Source organism: Heterocephalus glaber, unplaced genomic scaffold, assembly GCF_053883595.1.
Source record: "Heterocephalus glaber isolate CG9 unplaced genomic scaffold, H.glaber_assembly_v1.0 deba00000470, whole genome shotgun sequence".
NCBI lineage: Eukaryota > Metazoa > Chordata > Mammalia > Rodentia > Bathyergidae > Heterocephalus > Heterocephalus glaber.
The window spans coordinates 15,533,466-15,541,310 of record NW_028258145.1 but is presented as its reverse complement, the minus strand read 5'-3'; the positions used below and the strand labels follow the sequence as shown (position 1 = coordinate 15,541,310).

At 42.0% G+C, this 7,845-nt stretch overlaps 1 long non-coding RNA gene and 1 gene segment (V, D, J or C); one reads left to right on the top strand and one right to left on the bottom strand.

Moving 5' to 3' along the window:
• The window catches only part of LOC101714356 (immunoglobulin kappa variable 4-1-like), a 411,261-nt gene that overhangs the window by 54,207 nt on the left and 349,209 nt on the right, over nt 1-7,845 (bottom strand).
• On the top strand, nt 1,777-6,539 carry LOC147829779 (uncharacterized). The gene is made up of 3 exons (XR_015448526.1): nt 1,777-3,318; nt 3,875-3,978; nt 4,937-6,539. It is a non-coding gene; the product is annotated as an uncharacterized LOC147829779 (long non-coding RNA).

Below are 7,845 nucleotides of genomic sequence, written 5' to 3'. Positions count from 1 at the left end.
TAAAAATTTTGGAGTGCTGGTTTGGTATTCATGAAGTTCCTAAGGTGTTCTTTGTCATTAAAGTATCTTATTTCTCCATCAGTTTTGAAAGATAGATTTTCAGGCTACATCAATCTGGGTTGGAGGCTGTTTTCCTTTAGGGCTTGGAACATGTCACTCCAAGCTCTTCTTGCCTTGATGGTTTGTGTTGAGAAGTCTGCTGTGAGTCTGATGGGCTTTCCTTTGTATGTGATTTGTTTCTTTTCTCTAACTGCTTGGAGAACTTTGTTCTTCTGTTGAGTTTCTGGAATGTTAACAATTATATGCCTATGTGTAGATTTTTTTTGATCAAGGTTATTTGAAGTCCTATATGCCTCACTTATCTGTATGTCAAGTTCTTTTCCCATTCTTGGGAAGTTTTCTGCCATTACTTCTGTGAACAGCTTTTTTATGTCATCTTCACTCTCTCCTGTTTCTTCTTTGACTCCAATCAGTCTTATGTTATCTTTCTTTGCTTCATCTATGAGCTGCTGGATTGATTTCTCATGGTCTCTTACAATGTTGAAGCAATTTTTCTTGTCCTGGTCATTAATTGTAATCTTATCCTCTATATCTGAAATTCTGTCCTCACATTGGTTCATTCTGCTATGTAGACTTTCAATGGAGTTTTTGATCTCCTGGAAATCTATTTGCATGTGTTTTATGGATTCCAGTTTTTTCCTATATTGGGATTCCATCGTATTCCTGAGCTCCTCTCTAGATTTATTAATCATGTCTTGCACTATGAGCACAATCTCTGATGTTATGTGAGAAATTATTTCTGATTTCATTCTTTCCAGATCCTTTTTTGTTGTCAGTTCCGGTGGTCCAGGTTGTTTAGTATCAGAGTGTTCCATCTCATTTCCCTTTGTGGTTGCTGTAGGTGATCTGCAAGTCTTGTTTTGAGACTTATTTACATGTCTTCTCTTTTCAGATGGGAGAGGGGGTGCTGTTGGCACACATGCAGCTCACCTCCTCTGAGCTGGGACTGGTGGGACAGCAGCTCAGAAGCCCCTTCCTCTGGGCTGGGAGTGGTGGGATAAATGGCAGCCTGGAAGCCCCTTCCTCTGGCCCAGGAGTGGCCAGATGGATGGTGGCCTGGAAGCCCTTTCCTGTGGGCTGGAAATGGCAGGAAAGATGGTGGCCCAGAAGCCCCTTCCTCTGGGCTATGAGCAGTGGGATAGGCAGTGGTCCGGAAGCCCCTTCCTCTAAGCCGGGAGTGGTGGGACCGAAATCTCTAATTCTATAGCAGATCTACAAAGAGAAATAGACTCTTTAGCTGCAGTCACTCTTCAAAACCACCATGCCTTGGACTTACTAATGGCAGAAAAAAGGGGTTCCTGTATCTTTCTGGGGGAAAAGTGTTTCTCTGTTAACAGATCAGGGGGTCATTCATCAAGCTGTGAGAAGTCTCTGAGACAGAGCTGCAACCCTTTGGGCTTGGGTGGACTGTTAGATAAGACTCCCCTCAATGAATAAAACAGCAATAGTTTTTGTCCACTGATGAGACTTGGATACTTTTTTTCAAAGCCTTATGCAGACACACCCCAGTAAACATTATTGAATATATCATTGTAATATATTTATATTGGTTATGATTAAAAGGTCAAGTTCTCTATGTTTAAAACAATAAAGTTTTCTTAATATTAATATCTTAATATTAAAATGTTCTTGGTTAAACATACAGTACTCAATTTAAGAACAAACAAAAGTTGTACATTGTGCTTAGTTTCATATGTTTTTCATTGTTAAATTTTTTGATCACTAAAAGTGAATTTTAAAAGTTAAATAAAAATGTTAAATCAAATGTTGGCTTATAAAAATATTTTCAATAATCAGTTTATGATGGATTAAATAAACAACTATTATGTCAGTTCACAATATAACATATATGTGAATATATATATATATATATGATATGCTATAATGTCACATCTTGTGGAGGGTATATACCACATGTGGGATACCACCTCTGATTAGACTTAAAACCTGGGAAATGTAGGGACACTTGAGGACATTTAAGGACATGACTCTGCTCTCAGGGACATCCACATAATGGGCCATAATTATGTAAATGTGACTTAACATACTTAACCATACATATGCAGCATGGATAAGGTCACTTGCCTGGTGTTTTGTCTCACCATGTCCCAGTAAGCTGGGATAAGGCACTACAACTTCTGTGAACTAAAGAACACTGTAGCTGCTTTGCTGTTTTGCTGAATAATAGAGAGACATGCAGCTCTTGAGCTCCTGGGCTCTGGCTCCAACTCTCCTGCTCTGAGGCTGCCTTGATGATGATAAATGGCATAGTCTGGCAGGATATTTGACAATAGCATAGTCAGAACAGGATATCTGACAATGGTGTAGTCATGACAGGATAACCCAATGAAATCTTTGATATAATATGAGGCAGAATACATGAACAATTCCCCAGTGCCTAAAGGAAAAGGAAAACTGGGGTTGTTGGCATGCATCACCATGGGCTTGCTGTGGTTGCCAATAGCAACCTTGTTGGCAGCTTGGAAAAGCCCCTGAGGACTGGGACACAGTCCACCTGACTGGAGCAATGATTGACTGCCACAGAAATCATTCTATGGAACACAGGAAATACACCTTGTCTTCCAAAAGTGCAAGTACAGATCTCTGAAAAAGACCCCTGGTGGGATAAAATGAGGGGCTTACAGCTATGTGGTGTACACCTCCTGAGAGGGTCAGAGAGGAAAATGCTCCAGCTCTGTGAGTGACAGGGCACCTTGATCTGGTGGCTGAGGTGGGAGCAGAGCAAATGGCATCCTGAGCAGGCTCAATGAGTGAAACAAGAAAGCCAGGACTCTGGGAATGAGGAATGAGAGGAGCAATACCAAGCAAGCTTGAGTCTGGGAGGCTCTAAATAGTGCCTTTAAATCCAGCTTGATGAACAAACTTCAAGCCTGGAAGGTTTTGGGCAGAGATAAGTGTGATGGCCACAAGCAAGCATGGGACTGGGAAACCCTGGATGATGATGTAAAGTGGAGCACCAGGACCAATGATGCAACACAGCAGCAGGACAGGCTCTGAGATGCCTTGGTGTGGCTTGATGACATAGACATGAAGCACCAAGGTAAGACAAAACTGCCTTTTCCAGGAAACCAGTGCCTGTGCAGTCGGGGACAAGATCAGAGACACTGAAACCCCAGCAGGCAGTGCCAGGACTAAGAGCCAAAAGGCTTTGAACAGCAGCATGGAATCCAGCCACATAAGTGTGTGGCTTCTAGCAGAGCAGGAATAGCCTCAGAGACATTGTCAGGTCCACTGAAGGTAAGCTGATACCAAATGTAAAAAAACTTGCTGGCTACCATCCTAGTTGTGGATAATATACATGGATAGGCCCAAGAGCAGTATTGCAGCCTAGCACATAAAGGATTTGATTCTGGTCAATGGCCTTACTGGAAAGCCAAAGTGACTGTGCACATCCAGGGCTTGGCCCTGTCCCCTTGACTGATGCTCAGCTTGATACTTGCGAATCAACATGGTTCCCTCGAGGCCATGAAGAGATAAGATAGACCATTTTAAAGCTGAAAGAAGCTGGGATAATGCACCCTGCACACAGCCTTTTAAATTTGCTGGTTTGGCCTATGTGGAAGCCAAACAGAACTTAAATGACTGTAGACTACTGGGAACTGAACAAAGTGACTCCTCTTTTGCATGGAGGGCAGGCAATAAACCTTTCAGGTGTTGCCACAAGGCTATTTGCATAGCCCTACTTTATGTCATTGCCTGGTGGCCCAGGACTTGGCCACCTGGACCAAGCCACAGTCTGTATCTTTGTTCCATTATACTGATGATGTCATGTTAATCTTGAATTGCCTTACAGATTTGGAAGCTGCCACATACAATCCGAAGAAAGCTTTGCTGGCCTGGGGATGTGCCATCCAGATGACAGGATCCAGGGAACTGGCCTTTCTATTTAACTCAAAGGTGATGTCTGGTCAGGGAAGATAAACATAATCCCAGATAACCTGAAAAGGAGCAGAATAAGACTAGGTAGACACAGTGGAGACCATTCCAGGATTCAAAAAGGGACAGTTGCACAAGTGCAAGCCCTTTGAGTCATTGAACCTTCCCTGCCTTTTACCCTAACTGTAAATGTAGATGAGATTAGGTTTGGCAAATGTGACAAAACAAGGGGAGTGGAAGCACCCCATTGGCTTTGGAGACAAAAGTTGGTATTCTCTGAATGAGAAACAGTTAGTGGCAATGTACGCTGCTCTGTACTGATTGGGAAACTGTCAGCAGTGATGCATGCTGCTCTGCATGCCTGTGAAAAAATCATGGGGCAGCAGACTGTGGAAACAGATTAGATACCTGATAGGAGAGTAGGTCCTGGGACCCATGACATACATGACCCAGGAAACCACAAGATGATAGATTACAGGTTATGACACCTAGCTCCTGTACAAATGAGAAATAGAGGCCTCTGACCAAGGCCTGCTATACTGATGGCTATAGTCACATGTAACCACTTGTCATGCAGAAGGATGAACCTCTGTATGTTTGCATGGGTAATTGAGCTGTATGATGAGGGCTGATGCTCTGGTTACTGGCTTGGGTGACCCAAAAGTGACAAATAGGACACTGACCCTGACAGATAGGACACTGACCCCAACATGTGGGTAATAGTCATTACATCCTTCTTGAAAGCACAGTTGACTGGTATGTGTACCTGACTCACAGAACAAGGTCCTGAGATAATAAAGAAACCTTAATTGAGATAAGATGATCCTGGCCACAATCCTAACACAGGATGAGCATGTGGCCTGCACACCCTCGGAAGGGTGAGCGCTCTCTAAAAAGGAGTCTCACAGTCAGCATTGTCTCCTGGGTACACATATTTGCCCATGGTGAATCTTTTCCAAATTTTTTTGTGTTGTTACAGGAAAAATGAACAGGTGCTACGGATACTAACAGAGGGACATGATTTCCCTCAACAGTGAGAGCTGTCTCCTAGATGACAACTAAAAACTATCCAGAAGACAGAAAACTCCACTATTGTGGAGGCCTGCCTGGCAAAAGACTTTGGGTGGGTTCTTTAGAAAAATGTGTTTGACTGCACTCAAAGAATGATTACGTGTTACATGTTAAAAAAAACAGTTAAGACAACAGAGGCTAAGTTGTTTACTGGGAAATATACTGATGGATGTTGGAAACCAAATGGATCTGATGTTACTTGATTGTGCTCAGTGGTAAAAATCCTTGAGAGCCACCTCACCTGGTGATGGATGGCCACAAGCTGCACTGTGACAACAGTGTGATCATATATATTTCCCTAATCTTTGAGGGGATGTGTTGGGAGCAACGCTACATAATTTTAGGGAAAAATCATTTGGTTAGCCTAGTTCTCCTGCCTACAACCCAGCAAAGGAATTCCGAGACTGTGACGGACCAGCCATCACCAGTCGAAAGGTTCCTGAATGGGGGAAAGGAGGACTGAGAAAAATCAAGAGAGGAGACAGAGTCGGGAGGGCTCCCAAGACCGAGCAAGCAAGTTTATTTACACCTCTCTTTTATACACTCAGTGAGTTAGGTCATTAATCATGACCTTTATCCAAAACACCTGCTTCGTTGTTTGCTAGTTTTCTAGACACTCCTCGCCCTCAAGGGCTACTTTGTTTCCTGGAGTTACAGAAGGTTCACCTTGTTGCTAGGGCAAACTCTAAAGGGAAACATCGGAGTTAGTGGAGACATGGTTCCCCATTACACAGTCTCCTGGCTATTTATAACAAAGGGTAAAATTAAAATGAAGCTTTTTGGCTGACACCGCTCCGCACACAAGACATAATTGCATTTTGGCCTCTGGTCAAAACTGAGACCTCAATGATCCGGTGATGCTGTCTGTGATTCTCCAGGACAAGAAACATCCTGGTAACTAAAAATATCCTGGGAGGAACAAACATCTACTCAGTTCCTCCTTGTTCTTGGATTGTTACATCTTTTTTTTTTTTTTTTTAAATTCTTTCATTGGTACATTGTAGGTATACAACACAATTACATTTCTCATTGGGAATTGTACCTTTATATAACGCATCTTGGTTCTTATTTTTTCCCCATTCCTAGCCCTCCCTTCACGCCCTCCACCCTTCCCTATTTACAAAGAGTTTATTTTAATTTTTTCCATTTCTCATCCTTTGTCCTTTCCCTTCTTTCCTTTCCCCCGCCCCTCCCACTACCCCTACCCCTTTGGACCTTTTCTTCCTATTTTACATTATGGATTGTTCATTCTAATCATCGGTACATTTTAGGTATACAATATAATGACATTCATCATTAGAAATTTGCACCTTTACATAGTCTCTCTTGGTTCTTCTTTTTCACCCTTGCCTAGCCCTCCCTTCAACCCCTCCATTCCTATTTACAAAGATTTTGTTCCTATTTTTCCATTTTCTGATATTAATCCCATTCCCTTCTATCCTTTCCCCTAGCCCTCCCACTTTCTTCCCCTTTGCCCCTTTTCTTCCTATTTCACATGACCTAGTATACATTTAGTCCTTATTTACACTTTCAGTTTCTCACACCAGAGAAACTATTTGGTATTTATACATGTGTGTGCTATTTATTTCACTTAAGAGTATTGCCTCAATGTGCATCCACTTAGCTATAAATGTCTCTAATTTCTCATTTTTTATGGCTGAGTAGTACTCCATTTTATAAAAAAAACACATTTTCTTGATCCAGCCTCCAGTTGATGGGCATTTGGGCTGTTTCCAAGTTTTAGCTATCACAAACTGTGCTGCTATGAACATGGGTGAACATATATCACTGTGGTATGATTTTTTTAATTCTTTGGGGAAGATCCCCAGCCATGGAATAGTGGGGTCAAATGAGACTTCCAGTCCTAGTTCTTTGAGGTATCTCCATACTGATTTCCACAGTGGTTGCACCAGTCTACACTCCCACCAGCAGTGGAGCAGGGTTCCTCTTTCCCCACAGCCCCACCAGCATTTGTTATTGGTTGATTTCATGATAGCAGCCATTCTTTCTGGAGTGAAGTGGAATCTCAGCATTGTTTTCATTTGCATCTCTCGAATGACCAGTGATGTTGAACATTTTTTCATGTATTTATTTACTATTTCTACTTCTTTGTCTGAGAAATGTCTGTTCATTTCAGATGGCCATTTTCGGATTGGGTCTTCAAATTTGAGAGGTCTGATCTTTTTAATTTCTTTATAGATTCGAGATAGTAGACCTTTGTCTGAGGAAGAGCAGGTGAAGATTTTTTCCCACATTGTGGGTTGTCTCTTCACACTGCTGGTGATTTCTCTTGCTGTGCAGAAGCCTTTTAATAAGAAGAGATCCCACTTGTTGATTGTTTGTGCTAGTTCAGGGGCAACTGAGGTTTTGTTCATAAAATCTTTTCCTACACTGATGTTTTCAAGAGTTCTACCTAACCTCTGTTCCAACTGGTTCAGAGTTTCAATTTTAATATTTTGATCTTTAATCGATTTTGATTTTAGTTGAGTGCATGGTGAGAGATATAGGTCTAGCTTTAATCTTTGGCAAGTTGAAGCCCAATTTTTCCAGCACCATTTATTAAAGAGGCTATCTTTCCTCCAGTGAGGGTGTTTGGCTCCTTTGTTGAAGATGAGATGGCTGAGTGTGTCTGGCGTTGTTTCTGCATCTTCTAATCTGTTCCACTGGTCCTCAGATCTGTTTCTTTGCCAGTGCCATGCTGTTTTCATCACAGTAGCTTTGTAGTATAGTTGCAGGTTGGGGATTGTGATACCCCCTGCCATGTCTCTGTTGCTTAGAATTGCTTTTCCTATTCTGGATCTCTTCTTTTTCCAAATG